Raw genomic sequence first — 18,397 nt, 5'->3', positions numbered from 1 at the left:
TTTTTAAATTTATTTATTTTTATTTATTTATTTTTGGCTGTGTTGGGTCTCCGTTTCTGTGCGAGGGCTTTCTCTAGGTACAGCAAGCAGGGGCCCCTCTTCATCGCGGTGCGCGGGCCCCTCACTGCCGTGGCCTCTCTTGTTGTGGAGCACAGGCTCCAGACACGCAGGCTCAGTAGTTGTGGCTCGTGGGCCCAATTGCCCCGCGGCATGTGGGATCTTCCCAGACCAGGTCTTGAACCCGTGTCCCCTTCATTGGCAGGCAGACTCCCAACCATTGCACCACCAGGGAAGCCCTCTCTTTTTTGATTATGCTGATGCCGGAGAAAAAACACACCCGTGCAATAAGGCTGCTAATTTGGAGGCTTATATAACATAGTCTCCAGAGAATTTTAAACTGCATGGGCAAGAGGCTTTTTAGAAAAGCCCATTGAGGAGGAACATCTTCCCAACTCTAGAATTCCAAACAAGTCCCTCCCTCCATATTTTGGGAGTTTACAAGTGACCTCCAGATTTCTACACATGCACTTCGAGCAATGGAAACTCAAGCCAGCCCCACAGATCCCTTACATGAGGACAGAATATACCCTACACAGTGAGTTTCCATCTGCCATCTGGAGATGGTGAGGAGGGTGGGATCTAAGAAATGATGAACGCTATTATCAGTTAATTTGATTTTTAAATTACTTTTTCTGTAGCTGCAGATAGAAAATAACTACAAATTTAAGCAACTTCACAGAAAAGAGCCTATAGCATGAATAACACGGTCTTTCAGGAAATTTATTTAATTAGTTTTGCGGAAGATGGTCATTGTTGGCTTAGCTATCTTTCCTAGGGCCACAGGAAAGCATTGAACTATAGAGCGGTTCTTCTTACCTAAGAGTTATCTAAAAAGAACTTTAATTAATACTGGGAAAAAGAAGATAGCAATCACCAAAGCAGTAATTGCATTTGGAAGCCAGAATGCAGCCCAAATCCTAGTGTATTGTGCTTTGTGTATCACCCTCTAGATTGAGGTAAATATCTTTTCTGGGACTTTAGCTGTGGGCAATGTCTAGCTTCACCTGACAGCCCGTGGGCAATTCTTTTGTACATATAACATCCTTAACTTTTTCTTGGCTTCTATAATTATACTGAAATTTACTTCACTCCCCTTGTAGCACCAGGATTAGAGTGAGAGCTTCAGGACAATACAGGAACTTGCAGCTACAATTCTGTAGTCGTGTAGGGAGCTAGCCTTTTGCAAGGAGTAGAAGGATAGAGTCAAACTTCCTGAAAAATAGTGTTACAAACACCCATCTCTTAAGCAAACTTTGAGTAAGAGTTTGAGCAAAATCCAACCATTTCTTAAAGTCAGCTTCTTGTTCTACCTGTATCTCTAGAATGGTGCCTGGAAACAAAATAATTACTTGTTGAGTGAATATATAAACAAGTGAATTAAAGAAATATGTGTAATCAATTATAGGATCCTGATACAATAAAGCAACATTGATGACACATGACTGTGGGACAAATAGAATGTAAAATATCAAAACTATCACAAATCAGAGCATTGATTAGGGAAGCTGTTCAGATCACATAAAAGAGAGGTTATTCTTTCCATCACACACAAACTTCTCTCCTGTTCCTCAGTGAGAAAAAATGACAAACTTTGTGATAAATTAATATTAAAGACCAGATCATGTCTTACCTAATGTGAGCAAAACTAAAAACGTAGTACTGAATTTGGCGAGTATATTTCTACTTCAAGGGTTACATTAAACAGGCATACATTTAAACAAAAATCATACCTGGAAGTAAAAATTCTCCATGTAGCCAAAGTAAAAATCTTAGCTATATTTCATCAGTATATGTTTCACTTATCCATGATATACTTAATTTCTATGTATTTCATTTATTAACCCATTTATATATTTGGCAAACCTTAATTTATCACCTGTGGTTTGAGGTCAGGATTGAGGTCAGCTACATGTAGGTGCAAATACAAGGGTTTGAAAACGTTATGCCATGGCTGCAGGTTGTTTTTAACGTCCCAGGCTCCTTACACCTTTCTCCTCTTGTCTAGGACACCATTCGAAGTCCTGGTTACTCTACCAAAACAGGTACCAGCAGAGATGGACAGTCTAAACAAATCAATGACATCATAAACAAAATAAAGCTCTCAAAGGACTACACAGCCCCCTTTATAAAAAAGAACTTTACAGATGAATTCAACTAATCCTATAATCCTTAATTCCAATTATATTCAAATATTCCATAGCACAGGAAAGCAAGAAAGCCTTCCAGATCCTTTCTACAGTCAGCATTACACGGGCATAGAAAGCCCTAGAAGGAATATGTTGGAAAAAATATCATGGATCACTCTCACTTCTGAATAATAATGGGATAATCCTAAATACATCATTAGCAAAAAGATTCAAGCAACATATTAATATAATATTAATATATACATTTAAATGGGGTTTAGATATTATGTATTTCAGTAGTTGGGAAACTATTAATATAATACATTATAATATATCCATTTTATTCAGGTGTTCCAACTTAATTATTTATGATTAAGCAAAGTAGTCATTTACGATTCTGAAATATTTTTCTCAGTATAGGTGGTTATTTTATAAATTTTTAATTGTATTGTATTTTACTAAAATTTATATACATTTCATTTTTATTAGTAATGATTTCTTTTTTGAGGGGTGGATTAGCTAATGGTTTGTCCCTTTTCAAAAGAAAAAAAAAAAGTCCTTAAATTTTTTTGTTAGTTCTGCAATAGTCTTCTAGTCATTAATTTCCGCTTTTATCTTTGTTAAGTTCCTCCATTTTGAGCTATTTCATCATGCTTTTTAATTTGCTCTGTTTTTAATTAAGGTGTTATTTATATGTGCAGTAAAATCAATGCCTGTTTAGCATTTAATTTAACGAGTTTGGCAATTGTATGCCAGTGCTGGGACTACGGTGAGGTACGTAGAGTACCTGGAGTGAACTTTAAGGAGACCCTCACTTTGAGGACCTTACAAGTGCAAGGCTGGGCACAGTATATATTATGCTTTATGTGTGGATGGTGCATATTTTTCCATTATGCTTTTATGTAGACCTCCTAAATTTTAATCTTACTCTATTTTTTTTAGTCCAGTCTGGCAGTATCTGCTTTTTAATGGGAGTGTTTAGACTATTTACATTTAATGGAATTATGGATATGATTAGATTTATTTATATTTTTTTGGTCCTTGCCACGTGGCTTAGTTCCCCAACCAGGGATTGATCCTAGGCCCCTGGGAGTGAAAGCACAGAGTCCTCACCACTGGACTGCCAGGGAATCCCCGATATGATTAGATTTCAATTTGTTGCTTATAGTCTATTCATTCAGGATACTTGTGGATTTCTCCCTATTTCCTCTCTTCTTTCAGATTAATTGAATATATTTTCACATTCCATTTTATTGCCACTATTTTTATTTATTATTTTGTTTTTATTGGTTACTCTAGGGTCTATTATCAAATGAAATTATTCCATTTTATAAATCATTTAAGACCCTTATAGCACTATACTTACATTGCACTTCCTGTTTTTATGTTGTTTATTTATTTTACGTTATTTTGCTCATACACCTTGCTCTACATATGTTACGAGTTCCAAATACATTTTTATGATTTCTGCTTTAAATCTTCAATAAGTGTTTGAATAAATTTAAAAATGAGGAAAATATTTTTTACCATTCTGCCTGTCTTCCTTCCTTCATTCCAAGTTTCTTTGGTTCATTCCATTTTTTTCATGTTGTCTCTCATTATGTTCACATTTTCCTGTACTTTACATAGTTATAGTCACTTTTTAAAGACCCTTCTATGGCTTTACCATCATCCATATTATTTTATTGACTGTTATTTCACATGGTCTTGAGCCACATTTTCCTGCTGTTAGGTATGTGTAGTAATTTTTTATTAGATGCTAAAAACAGAGAATTTGTCATTGGTGTCTAGAATTTGTTGTCTTTAAGGAATGCTGGGTACTGTTTTGGGCAGGCATTAAGTAGCTTGTTCATCATTTTGACCCCCTAGAAATCGATGTTTGCAAAGGCAGTTGCAGAGACTGTTTACTACTAATAAAGTGTGACACCCCTGGTGACTCCACAGAATGCCACGAAATGCTGTGGACGATTACGAAGAATTTTCCACTTTTTAAAAATTAAACTCTTTATTTTGAGATAGTTGTAAATTTATATGTAGTTGTAAGAAATAATACAGAACGATCCTATGTACTCTTTGCCTAGTTTTCCCAAATGGTAACACCTTGCAGAACTATAGAGTCATATCACAACAGTATACTGGCTTGATGCAGTCAAACTATAGAAAAATTCCACCACCACAGGGATCTTCAAGTTGCCATTTTATAGTCAAACTCATCTCCCTCCTGCTTCCGCCTCTGTGCTTAATCCCAGAGAACCACTAATTTGTTCTGCATTTCTAAAATTTCGTATTTCAAGAATATTATATAAATGAAATCATGCAGTTACACGTTTTGGGACTGGCTGTTTTCACTTAGCCTAATTCTCTGCAGATGCATTCAAGTTGTGTGCATCAATAGTTCCCTTTGTTGTTGCTGCGTAGTATTGCATGGGATGGATATACTACAGGTTGTTTATTCACCCATTTGAAGAACATCTGGGTTGTTTTCAGCTTTTGGTCATTATAAATAACACTGCTATGAACATTTGTGTATGGATTTTTGTGTGTACATAGCTTTCATTTCTCTGAGACAAATGCCTAAGTGTGCAATTACTTGGTGCTATGGTAACTGCAATGTTTAGTTTATTAAGAAAGTGTCACAATTACTTGGTGCTATGGTAACTGCAATGTTTAATTTATTAAGAAAGTGTCACACTATCTTCCAGACTGGATTTACCATTTTACATTCCCACTAGTAATGTATGAGTGATCCAGTTTCTTCACATCCTCACCAGCATTTTGTGATGTCACTATTTGTTATTTTATCCGTTCAGGTAGATGCGTAGTGATACTTCATTGTGGTTTCAGTTTAATTTCCGTAATGTCTAATAACGTTGAACATATTTTCATGTGTTTTTTTGCCATCTGTATGTCTTCTGTGCAATGTGTCTTCATGTCTTTTGTCTATTTTCTTGTTTTTATTGCTAAGATTTTGAAAGTTCTTTATATACTCTAGATACTAATTCTTTGTTTAATATGTTCTTTCCAAATATTTTCTCCTACTCTCCAGCTTGTCTTTTCATACTTTTGAGTTTTTCTCAGAGCCAAATTTTTAAATTTTGATAAATTCCAATTGATCAGTAGTCATTTTATGGATTGTTCTTTTGGTGTCAATCTAAGAACTCTTTGCCCAACCCTGTGTCCTGCCGAGTTTCCCCTATATATTTTTTTCTAATTTGATTTAGATTTATGTTTTACACTTAAGTCCATGATCCATTTTGAATTAATTCTTGTATAAAGTGTGGAGTTTAGGTCAAGGGTTCCCCTACCCCACCCCCCTGCAAGTAGATATCCAGTTGCTCCAGTACCATTTGTTAAGACTATTCTTCCTCAAGTAAATTGCTTTTGTACCTTTGTAAAAATTAAGTTGGACATATTTGCATCTATTTCTGAGCTCTCTGCTCCATTCCATTGATCTGTGTTTCAGTGCTTTTGCCATTATGCCCAATTCCGAAAGATAAAGAAAGAATCTCAGGAAAGTTGAGGGACCAACTTTTCTGTTAATTATACCATCTCTTTCATTTCTGCTCTATTTCTATGTATGGCTTTTTCTCCTGATTACAGGTGGTATTTGACTACATTTTTCATGCCTCTAATTTTTTTATAGATGTTGAATGAATATTGTGAATTTTACATTGTTGTGGGCTGGATTTTGTTACATTCCATTAAATATTGTTGGATATGGTTCTGGAATGCAGTTAAGTTACTTGACACCTGTTTGATCATTTCAGGGCTTACTTTTAAGCTCTGTTTGGATATATCCGGTGCAGCATTTGGTCTAGGTTTAATTTAGTCCAGCTACTGAGTCAATACCCTTGATAGGGTACACTCGATGCTCTCTGTATTAGGAGGGTTTTCCTAATTGGACTGGCTGCTGGTTAGAGTTTGAGCTATTACCAACATTATGTAAATCCCAGGATTATTTTGCCTGTTTGCCATCACTGGCTTGTTCTTCAGGTTTATGTGGTTTCTGCCCACATGCAGATTAGAATGTAGCTAAAGATTCAAGATCATCTCTCTGCAGTTCTCTGGAGCTCTTCTCTGTGCACCTTAATCCTCTCCAGTATTTTCCCCCTCAAATTATAGCCACCTAGATCTCCTTGAACTCCAAACTCCATATCCTCACTTCTGCAAAAGTGCCAGGCCGTTTGATTTTCCTTCCCTGTGCTGTGGCCTGGAAACTCTCCTCAGTCCATAAGCTGGAGAAATCATAAGACTCATCTCATTTGGTTCCCATCTTTGAGGGATTACTATCTTGTGATTCTCATTGTATAATATCTGAATATTATTAATTATTTCGTATATTTCATCCAATTTTTGAGTTGTGCAAAGCAGGAAGGTGAGTTTGGTCCCCACATTTCATCATGGACACAAGTAGGAGTCTCCTCTCCATTACAAAAATTATAAAAATATAATTATATTTTCTAATTTGAGCCAATACTGTCACATGCATTCAGGTTCATAGTTTTTGTAATTTCTTGTTGTTCTTTTTAGTGTCCCTTATTTTACCTATTAGCGTTTTTCTGTTTAAATTCTGCTTTGATAACTTATTATTCTACCATCTTTCTTTTACTTTACAATTTGCTAGGAAGGTATTTGCCATTCTTTTATTTTCAAACTTCCTGCAAAACTGCATCTCTCAAAATCATCACTGTAGCTAAATTTTAATATAATCTGATAATACACATTTTAACAGGTGAATTTAATGCATTTACATTTGTTGTGACAGTTAAAATATTTTGTCTAGTTTATAGCATCTGTTTTATCTTTCTGTTTACCACCATTATTATTATTATTACTACTACTACTGACACAGAGTCTCTCCTTGACCAAAGTTTAGTTAGTTTCCTCTGGACCCTCTTTTTAACTAGGCCTCATCATTGGGCTCTGTCTCTGGTCTACCTAGGACAGTTGTAACAAGAATCCTTCTAAGTCAGTTTGGGATGAATCCCCGCAACCTTGATATCTATGATCACCCTTCCTATTTAATCAAATTCCTCATCCTCCATCATTGGTATGTGACTACCCTGGACAACTTCAGAAAAAATCCTGTTAAGTCAGTTCAGCTAGAGTGCCCCTACCCTGATGACTACTCTTAGTAATTTTCCACCCACTGAACCCCTCACTCTCCTCATTGGCTATGAATCTCCAGCCATCTTTGCTGTATTATGTATTGAGCCTGATCTCTCTCCTTTATTATAAATCTTGGCATCTATTGCAATAGTCCAAAATAAAGTTTTCCTTACTATTTTAACAAGTGTCAGAATAATTTTTCTTTTATATTATTATTATTCCTGTTTTCTATTTGTCTCTATCTTGGATTGACAGTGTACTCTGTAGTTTTCTATTTGTTTATTTGGAAACTCAATCTTCTTGTTTATTTTTACATTTTAACAGAAATTTTCAACTATAAATATTTCTAGTGAATCTATATTTAGTATTTGAATTTTCCTATCAATTGCAATGAGCCTGCTTTACCTGATTACTAAGCAACCTTCCTGATCTTGTTAAGAGTTTTAATGTTACACTTCAAAACACATACGCAGAAAAAATTATGTTCACTGTGAATGGTTAAATTTGTCAGTATTTTAAATCATTTTTAGTTCTTATCATGATTTCTTATTATCTCTCATTCTTTCTTTGGTATATACTTCAATAGATCTTTTAATAAGGATCTATGAATGGTTAACCCTTTTAGCGTTTGCATATCTTTACATATTTTCATTTTATTCTCATTTGTGACTAATTAGCTGTTAACTGTTATTTCTCCTCAGCACCTTGAAGAAAGTGTTCTATTTCCTTTCCACCTCTCTCTATATGTAGATATATATGTATTTCTCTCTCTCCCTCTCTCTTCTTCCATTTCTTTCTTCTTTTCCATCTTCTTCTCTGTCCTACTCCAACTTTCTCTTTCCTATTCAAGCTTCACTCAAAACTTCTCTTCCCTCTTTTCTTTGCTCTCATCATTCTCCATGTATCAGATTTATAATTGTCTCCATTGTAACTCTGGGCCCCCAAGCAAATACTAGCTCTTATCATTGAGTTCTGAAGCTTCTGCCTGAGATAACTGTGTATATCGCAAAACTAATTACATAGGCACCTAGTTCAATCTCCTTCATGATTACAGGGCTCTCAGTTTCCTTCTGATCAGCATTCATAGTAACTGCAGGTAAGGATGCAAAATGAGCACTTACTTTAATTGAAGGTGGTTGGTGTTCAGCTCCCAGATTTAAGCAGCAACTCCAACTCCCAGTACTCCCCCCCATATTCCATTATGCTCCAACCCCATTTCATGTGGAACACTTTCAGTTTCCTTTACTCTGCAAGACCAAAACCCTGGATGCCATTGTCTGCTTCAGCATCCTGGGCTCAAAACACCTCTGATTTTAGCCTGTTCCCTCCTTGACATTTTGATCCCACCAGAAGTGCTTATCTGTTTTTCTAATCTAAACATGTCCTTTTGGTTTTCTGTATGTGTGTGTGTATGTGCGCTTGTGTATGCACCCCCATGTGTGTGTCTGTGCATGAATCATTGTTCTGTGTTTAGAGCACAGTCTGAATCTATTTTACCATTTTAATTGGAGTGTTCACACATTAGATGGTAGAAGGAGTTACAGCAGTTATTTTACGGAGATATAATTATAGTGCACTCTCTAAAGTCACTTTTTCTATTTTGCCCACTGGAGAACACAGTAGTTTTGCAATTTTTGAATCTTTGAAAATTAATAGTAATTACTAACCATGGCTCCAATATAACTAGATGTTTACAGTTTTTCTTTAAAAACCAGTGTAGTGTAGTAGCAAGAATCTACTCAAGTAATTTTAAACATAACTTAATATTTTCTATACTCTAATGCCAACATAGATTATTCAAAACACATATAATAAAAATAGTAGAATTTGACTAACAATGAAATGAAAAAACCAACAGCTTTTATTTATTCTTATTTTTAAATAAATCTTTATTGGAGTATAATTGATTCACAGTACTGTGTTAGTTTCTGTTGCACAACAAAGTGAATCAGCCATATGCATGCACGTGTCCCCATGTCCCCTCCCTCTTTTTTCTTTTTTTAAACGTCTTTATTGGAGTATAATTGCTTTATGGTGGTGTGTTAGTTTCTGCTTATAACAAAGTGAATCAGCTATACATATACATATATCCTCATTTCTCCTTCCTCTTGCGTCTCCCTCCCACCCTCCCTATCCCACCCCTCTAGGTCATCGCAAAGCACCAAGCTGATCTCCCTGTGCTATGCCGCTGCTTCCCACCAGCCAACTATTTTACATTTGATAGTGTATGTATGTCAATGCTACTCTCACTTCGCCCCAGCTTCGCCCTCCCATCCCATGTCCTCAAGTCCATTTTCTATGTCTACCTGTTTATTCCTGCACTGCAACAAGGTCATCAGTACCAATTTTTTTTCTTATTAGATTTCATATATATGTGTTAGCATATGGTATTTGTTTTTCTCTTTCTGACTTACTTGACTCTGTATGACAGACTCTAGATCCATCCACCTCACTACAAATAACTCAATTTCTTTTTACGGCTGAGTAATATTCCATTGTATGTATGTACCACATTTTCTTTATCCATTCATCTGTCGATGGACATTTAGGTTGGTCCTGGCTATTGTAAATAGTGCTGCAGTGAACGCTGGGGTACATGTCTTCTTTTGAATTATGGTTTTCTCAGGGTATATGCCCAGTAGTGGGATTGCTGGGTCATATGGTAGTTCTATTTTTAGTTTTTTAAGGAACCTCCATACTGTTCTCCATAGTGGCTGTATCAATTTACATTCCCACCAAGAGTGCAGGAGGGTTCCCTTTTCACCACACCTTCTCCAGAATTTATTGTTTCTAGATTTTTTGATAATGGCCATTCTGACCAGCGTGAGGTGATACCTCATTGTAGTTTTGATTTGCATTTCTCTAATAATTAGTGATGTTGAGCACCTTTTCATGGGCCTCTTGGCCACCTGTATGTCTTCCTTGGTGAAATGTCTGTTTAGGTCTGCCCATTTTTTAACTGGATTGTTTGTTTTTTTGATATTGAGCTCTATGAGCTGCTTGTAAATTTTGGAGATTAATCCTTTGTTGTTTCATTTGCAAATATTTTCTTCCTTTCCGCCTAGGCTTCTTGTGGCCCCAGCAAGTCTGCCTGGAACTCAGGTCCTTTGAGGACCACAGCTATGGCCTCTACTTTTCCTTCTGTAACTTGTGTGCTGTCCAACCTTAAAACCATGAATCAAATGAAACATCTTGCTGATGTCACAAGGTGAAAAGGAACAGACTTTCTTCCTCCCATAATCCTCATCCTTTGCTCTTTTAATTGCATAAGGATAGTGGTTAAAATCCTGGGTTTGGGGTTAGATTGCCTGCATCTATATCTTGTGTCCACAATTTCTGAGTTGCTGTCATCAATTTACTTAGCTCTCCAAGTGTCGTTTTTCTCATGTATCAAATGGGAATAAAAGTATTGTCCATTCCACAGGCTTGCTATGAGCATTAATTGAGGTATTGCACTCAAAACGTTTAGCTGTGTTCTTAGCACATCATCGGCTTCTAACAAGCATTCATTGCCGTTTTAATTGTTGTTATTGTAGCTTGAGAAGGATGTGGGCCGCCTTCTCAATCTGAAGAAAGCTGGTTGCTTTAGGGCTATAGATCTGTGTAGGTTAACTGAGGTTGCCCTGTACACACACTATTAAAATTATTTCCAATTATGACTAGTTTAGCTCTTTAGAGAATTACTGAAGTAGTGGCAAATGTTGGGCAATATGACCCTTCTCGGGGTATTGCCTTAATGATACCAGTAATGGCTTGTTTTTACAAAGCCCCTTTCCATCTGACAGGCAGAAAGCACTATAGACAGTTTTACATAATGATTTTGAGATGTTGCTAGGCTACAAGTACTCTACTGTTGTTTCTGTTTTGCACAGGGATTCTAAGTAACTTGCTTATATTCACATAGAAAGACAGCAGAACAAGGAAAAAAACGTTACGTGGGCCTCTGAAATTCTACCTGGAGATTTGGGGCCCCAAAGCAAGTAACTCTGGAGCAATTGACATCACAGACACTCTGTACAATTTAAGATAATTCAATCAAAATCACTTGGCAGTGTGAAATCTGACAGTATGACATCATTGATTACATTTGGAATATATCCAGCCTGAGCTTGATTCAGTAATTCTAGCAATCTAGCAATTAGGCTCACAGAACCCAATACAGTTGACAACTGGACGGAATAGGTAGTGAGGAAATTCACAGTTTTAGCCTACTTTACTTTCAGTCCCGTCTGACGAGTAATAAATGCCAGACACTAGGCTACACACAACTGGTGGTAACAGTGTTCTTAGGGACTTATAGTCAAGTGAGACAGGAAATGAAGATGTGAATATATATATGGAAATGAAGACCTAGATGTTGACGTAGATACCGATTCATACAAATATAACACTGTGGTAAAGATAATAAGGAGATGTTGGTTTTGACTGGGGACCTGGGAAAACCTTGTGGAAAAGAGATGATTTAAGTAAGGTCTTAAAGAATCGACAGGCTGGACGTTGCAGCACATGTTTGGCAAAGGGAAAAAAAAACACTGTGTAGAGCAGGTGGAAGGGTCCTTGCAAGTCTTTGTTGGTGCAGGAAAAATGGGCAATTATACCTTATCTGTATATTCTCCAGAGCTGGTAGGGACCTCAGTTTTACTTGATCACAAACTTAAGACCAGATTCCTATTAACTATTTGGAAGGAGAACAAAAGAGAGAAATGAGGGGAGGGGCCAAAAAAAAGCAAGGAAGGATCCGTTTCAATTTTTTTTTCAAACTTCTTTCAGAGGTGGGACTATAAACCACAAGCCAAATATATCTGAAATACCTCCATATCAGCTCCTTCAGTGGTCTGTTTCAGAAACTAAATTTGTGTGTCAGTCTATGTGAAGTCTCTTTATTCCCTTGTCTAATTCAGAACTTGGTAGCAGTGAGCTTTGTACTGATCATCTCACTGATGAGGCATTATAATTCTGCTGAATTCTAGAATTCTAATTGGCATCCACTGTTGCACCTAGTTGGTGTGGGAAATCGCTAATCAAGGGTACTTTCAACCTATTTTCCTACTACCCGGGTTGGGGAGAGGTAACAAGAGAAGCCTTGTATAACCAATGCTTTTAATGATATACAAAATACTTCTAACCAAATATTCAAAATGGCAGAGATTTTGGATTCATCTCGTTCAGTTTGTGCATTTAAAAAAAGGCTGGACACTCCTGAAGGACATAAGTTAGTGATATACTCTGTGTCAGTGATAATGCTAAGGACAGTCGGGGAGCTCAATTATCGATGACAGAGTAGGAACAGTGGTGACATAATCACATCTAAATGACCATCATGTGTTTGGCACTGCCTCCTATTCAATGCCATAGATTCTGACGCATACGGTAGTATGATGATATTTTTAGAACATTTCCAGAATTTTCTAATGTTGCAGTTGAAAGTTTTCTCCCAGTATAGACTTACACTAGTCAATGGAAGTTACACTGTACCATGGGACATATGATAGCACAGATCTTGCGACAAGAGGCCTGGTTTGAGACCCTACATTTCTGGATTCTGGCTGTGTTATTTGGGGCAAGTGATTTTATGTTTCTGAATCTCAATGTACTTAGTTGGAAAATGGGAATAATAATTATGCCTACTAAATTGAATTTTGAGAGCCACAGGAGATATCGTACCTAAAAGTAATTTATCAGGCAATATACAGATACCTTATTATGAGTTGGTTTATTCTTTATTTAAGTTAACATAATTTAAAAATGTATCTATATGTGCTGTATCTCTTTAACAGTAATTTATAGTCTTTATAAAGCTGATGTTAACGTGTTATAGTGGGATACCGTTGCTCTGGAAATCTACAAACAGGATTATTTTTGTGTATTGGCTTTTACTAGTACTTCTCTCTAGTTCCCAACAGTAAGGATATTCATGGCTGGCTTAATTGCTATTGTTATGTTCACTTAATACACATACTACCACCATGATTAAAGATTTGTTTAAAAAAACTCAGTGCTACTTTGAGGTATTTGGTGGTGATAATGAATTATTATTTGTCTTAATTGTCTCGTATAATCCTCATACAATGTCCTACAGGAATTGATACCTATCTAATGGAGGCGTGTCGTTTTTTAAGTTCTCTTAGCATCTGAAAGTTGGCAGTTGTTCACTTATATACCTCATTTTCTTCATTAAACATAGTGCAAGTGATTAAAGCTGGTAAGGCACAGGTTTTAGGGTAATTAAAATGGAATTTCTTTTACTGAATAAAATAAGGCAGAATGTAATTTAAAAAGCATTTTTTTTTGAGAAATACTTTGTTCTGTATTTTAGGAGACATGCATGAGGAACTAAAGAGGAACATGAACATTGTAAGAACAAACTTTCAATTGTGTGTTTGAGCTACAGAAATGTGTCTTTTGGCCTTTTGAGTTAGTGTTTTGTCTTAATAGACATAGTAAAGATAAAAAAATTACATGTACAACTGAATTTTCATAATGTGAAAATGAAAATGGTACAGGAAATAGAAAGGTGAATATAGGAAAATTTAGATGTAGTTGACATTACAATATGCCTGAGATCTTTACATATCTTTTTGTTTTTGAATTCTCCACTTCTTTTTTTTAATATTTTTTTGAATTTTATTTAATTTAATTTTTATATAGCAGGTTCTTATTAGTTATCTATTTTATACATATTAGTGTACATATCTAGTTTGATTCTCACCTACATATATAGGGATAAAGAAGTCAATTTAACAGTTAATAGGAGGGCATGTAGACAAGGCTATGTCAGTCTGTCTCAAGGGCTATGCTCCTTCTGCCTCACCATGGGACTGAATATATACAGCCAAACCTGAATCTAACAAGTTCTATATTAAACACTAATATTTCCAAGAAATTTTCATTTGGGTGGTAGCAAATTTAACAGTACCCACCTAATTGTTTTAGAGTATGATTAGCCTGAATTATTTTAGTGAACCAGAAAAAAAAAATCAGGACACCAAGAAACAGAAATCTTTCAGTGTTTTACTCAGAATGTTTTCTCCATTAAATATGTAATTCTTATAATTGCTTACAGGTTTCCTAGTGTACAATAATAAAAGCAATATTTTTAAAGTATTTTTATTGTAAAACTTAAAACATTAGAAAACTGTAAGAATAATCAGCCCTCATTAATCAGCAGCCAGCTTCAATAATTATCATTATTTTGCCAATCTAGTTTAATCACACCACACTACCTTTTTCCACTGAGAAATATTTAAATTACCATACACCGTATAATTTCACCTGTATGTCCAGTATGTGCATACCTCCAAAGATAGTGACACGTTAAAAAACTTCATTATCTCTCTTAGAACTCTTAATATTAATTCCTTAACATTATCTAATATCTAGTTGTTGGTTCGAAACCTCGTAGTTCCCCAGGTGAAATCAGAAACTGGTCCGTGAACGTGGAGAGCAAGGAGAGATCGAAGAAAGAGGCAGCCCGCTCCAGATTAGTAGGTGGCAGCTTTAATAAGCAAGGGAACTTACATAAGAGACTTGTCTTGGGCGGCTTCAAGATAAGTTAGACCTCTATACCCCCGGCCAGAGTCTTAAGAGTACACAGAGGCCTTAATAAGATTCAGTCACATACACAGTCCAGATTGTCTCAGTAGCACAGTATCATCTTAAGGCTGTGCCCTTGAAGTGTCCTGTAGTGTGGAAACAGTGGGCAGAATGTACATTCCAAGCAACGGGGAGGGGGTAAGGAGCCTCTGGTTGCTGGGGTCAGTCTGTGGGTCAACTGGTGGTCACATCCTTTCAATGACTCCCTCCAACACTAGTCCCTGCTTATTTTTCATGACTGTGTGAAAAATGTCTCTTTATAATTGCTTTGTTTAAATCAGGATCCAAGCAAGGACTACACATTGCCTTTGGTTGACAGGTCTCTTAAGACTCTTCATCATGTCATTTATTGCTGGAACGAACTAGATATTTTACCTCACTGAATATCTAAAATTCTGAATTTGACTCTGCATCCTCACAGTGTCTTTTAACATCATCTACCTGCCACATATATGGAGACACTAGCTTACATTCAGACTTCTGTTTTTGTTTTGTTTATGGGCAAGAAAATTTCTTTGGTGGAAATGTGTATTTCCCACTGCATCACGGAAAGAGGCCCATGATGTCTTGTCTTTCAGTGATAATATGACATTGCAGTGGGATCAGATGATGTCAGCCTAACCTGTTCACTATAAAGTTTCCTCACAGGCTTAATGGTTTTAATAGTTATTGATGGTAATTGCACTGATTCATTCTTTTATCAGGGGTTTTTAAATAGTGATTTTCTAATTCTCTTATTTCTTCTGCTTTTATTAATTGAAATTCTACTATAAATAAGAATTTTCTCTAAACTACTATCTGGGTATTTGATTTTTTTCTTCGTTTATGATTTTTCTGAATAATGATTTGGTGTCCTAGCAATCTTCAAAGGTGAACAATTAGTTTGCCCTTTTTATTAATACCATTATGAATGAATGAAATTTGGTTTAGTGGTCTGCAGTACATATTTATTAACATTCCTCTTGTTTTCAGTCCCACTTTTTCCTCTTGTTCATTGCTCCACCTGGTGATTCTCAGCTCAGAGATGCTCCAGAATTTTGTGAAGCTAGTCGACTTCCTTTCACTTTGTAGCTTCTTCTGAGCATACTCAAGGCTTCAGTGGCTCTGTCCACTCTATGCATTAACTTGCCCTCTTTTTCTGATTTCCAAATATCTGTTAAAATGTTTCATTTATTCATTCTCATTCTTTCAGTGTTTATTTTTTCCTCTCTCTGTCTCTTTTTTTTAATTTGTGAGGGAAGATGTGTCTTGGTGTTGCAGAACACAAAGCATGTGCCCATCCGCTATCATCTCTTGTTTTTTTAAAATAGACTCCCTTCAACTTGTGTCACATAGCTGATATTTTGGACTTTAGGGGAGTTTAAATTTATTAAAATTTACAAATTGGAATGGGTGTCTATTTCTATCTAAGATGATTTCATTCTTGCTTCCTGTACCTTGCTTTTCATTTAAGACATAAAGACCTTGAGCTGCATTTGGTTACTGACCCAGATATCCTTGAAATCCACATTTTCTAGCCTCTAATCCTAACATCTTTACCCTCTCCAGTAACCAGCTGTTCTTTTCCTCATACTCAGGGGATATATAATCTTGGTATGAAAAGTCATGAATCCTTCTCTTGAGTAAGGACAACTTGCACATTTCTCAAGCTTCAGCTCTCTCTAGAAACTCAAAGTGAAATCTCATATGGTTCCAGGCCCAGAAGAGTTAGTTGGGAGCCCTGTCAACTGGACTGTTTCTGGAATTATGTTTTAGACCATTCAACTCCCTCAGACAATGATTCTATGTAAACTGGAGTAATAGGGGCAAAGAACTATTCCTCTGAGAGTTGACCTTGTATATCACACCTAAAATGACGCCTCATATTCAACAAAATGAGCCTCAAAGATGTGGATAATCCTGAGGTTAGGAAGCAAGTCTTGAGTAAACACAAATCTCAGCAAATGGCTGTATTACAAGAAGTGTATAATTGAAGAATATGTGTGTTTGTAAAGATTAAACCATAGAAGGGACATTTTATATGTTCCAGTGAGTTATATTTGGTAAAAAATAATTTTGGGGAAAAATAATGACAGTCCCAGGGCTAATATGTTATTTTTTCTGTCTTAATAAGCTTTGATAGCATCTATTTGGACATTCGATTACATTATCAATTTTTCCTTTTCTGCAAAAAAGTAGATCTGCCCTATGTGGAAGAAGACAACTATCAAAGTGAGTATAGAGGGAACATATCTCAACATAATAAAGGTCATTTATGACAAGCCCATAGCCAACATAACACTCAATGGTGAAAAGCTGAAAGCCTTCCTGCTAAATTCAGGAACAAGGCAAGAATGCCCACTCTCACCACTTCTATTTAACAGAGTATTGGAAGTCCTAGCCACAGCAATCAGAAAGGAAAAGAAATTAAAATATCCAAATTGAAAGGGAGGAGGTAAAGCTCACTATTTGCAGATGACATGACACTCTGTATAGAGAACCCTGAAGTCTTTACCCCAAAACTATTAGAACTAATAAATGAATTCAGAAATTTTGCAGGATAAGAAGTCTAGTGTATAGTGCATTTCTATAACTAATAATGAAATATCAGAAAGAGAAAGTAAAAAAAAAAAATCCTGTTTAAAATTGCTTCCAAAAATATCTAGGAATAAATTTAACCTTAACCAAGGAAATGAAAGACCTATACTCTGAAGTACTATGAAGGAAATGGAAGATGATTCAAAGAAATGGAAAGACATCCCATGCTCTTGGTTGGAAGAATTAATATTATTAAAATGGCCATACTATCCAAAGAAGTGTACAGATTTAATGTAACCCCTATCAAAACACCTTGGACATTTTTCACAGAACTTAGAACAAGTAATTCTAAAATTTATATGGAACCACAAAAGACCCTGAATTGTCAAAATAATCCTGAGAAAAAAAGAACAAACCTGTAGATAACCCTCCCAGACTTCAGACTATACTACAAAGCTATAGTAACCAAAATCAGCATGGCATTGGCACAAAAACAGACACGTAGATCAGTGGAAGAGATTAGAAAGTCCAGAAATAAACCCATGTACCTATGGTCAATTAATATATAACAAAGGAGTCAATTACATATAATGGAGAAAAGGCCATCTCTTCAACAAGTGGTGCTGGGAAAATTGGACAGCCACATGTAAAACAATGAGATTGGAACATTCCCTCACACCGTGTACAAAAATAAACTCAAAATGGTTTAAAGACTTAAATGTAAGACCTTGATCCATAAAACTAGAAGAGAACACAGGTGGAACACTTTTTGACATAAATCGTAGCAATATTTTCTTGGACCATTCTCTTAAGGGAAAGATACAAAAGCAAAAATAAACAAATGGGACCTAATTAAAATCTTTTGGACAACAAAGGAAACCATCAGCAAAATGAAAAGACAACCTACAGAATTGGAGAAAACATTTGCAAATGACACACTGACAAGGGGTTAATATCCAAAATATACAAACAGCTCATATGACTCAAAACTT

This window comes from Neophocaena asiaeorientalis, unplaced genomic scaffold (genome assembly GCF_003031525.2).
Source record: "Neophocaena asiaeorientalis asiaeorientalis breed wild unplaced genomic scaffold, Neophocaena_asiaeorientalis_V1.1 scaffold59, whole genome shotgun sequence".
Classification (NCBI taxonomy): domain Eukaryota; kingdom Metazoa; phylum Chordata; class Mammalia; order Artiodactyla; family Phocoenidae; genus Neophocaena; species Neophocaena asiaeorientalis.
Note: the sequence above shows the minus strand (reverse complement) of the source record.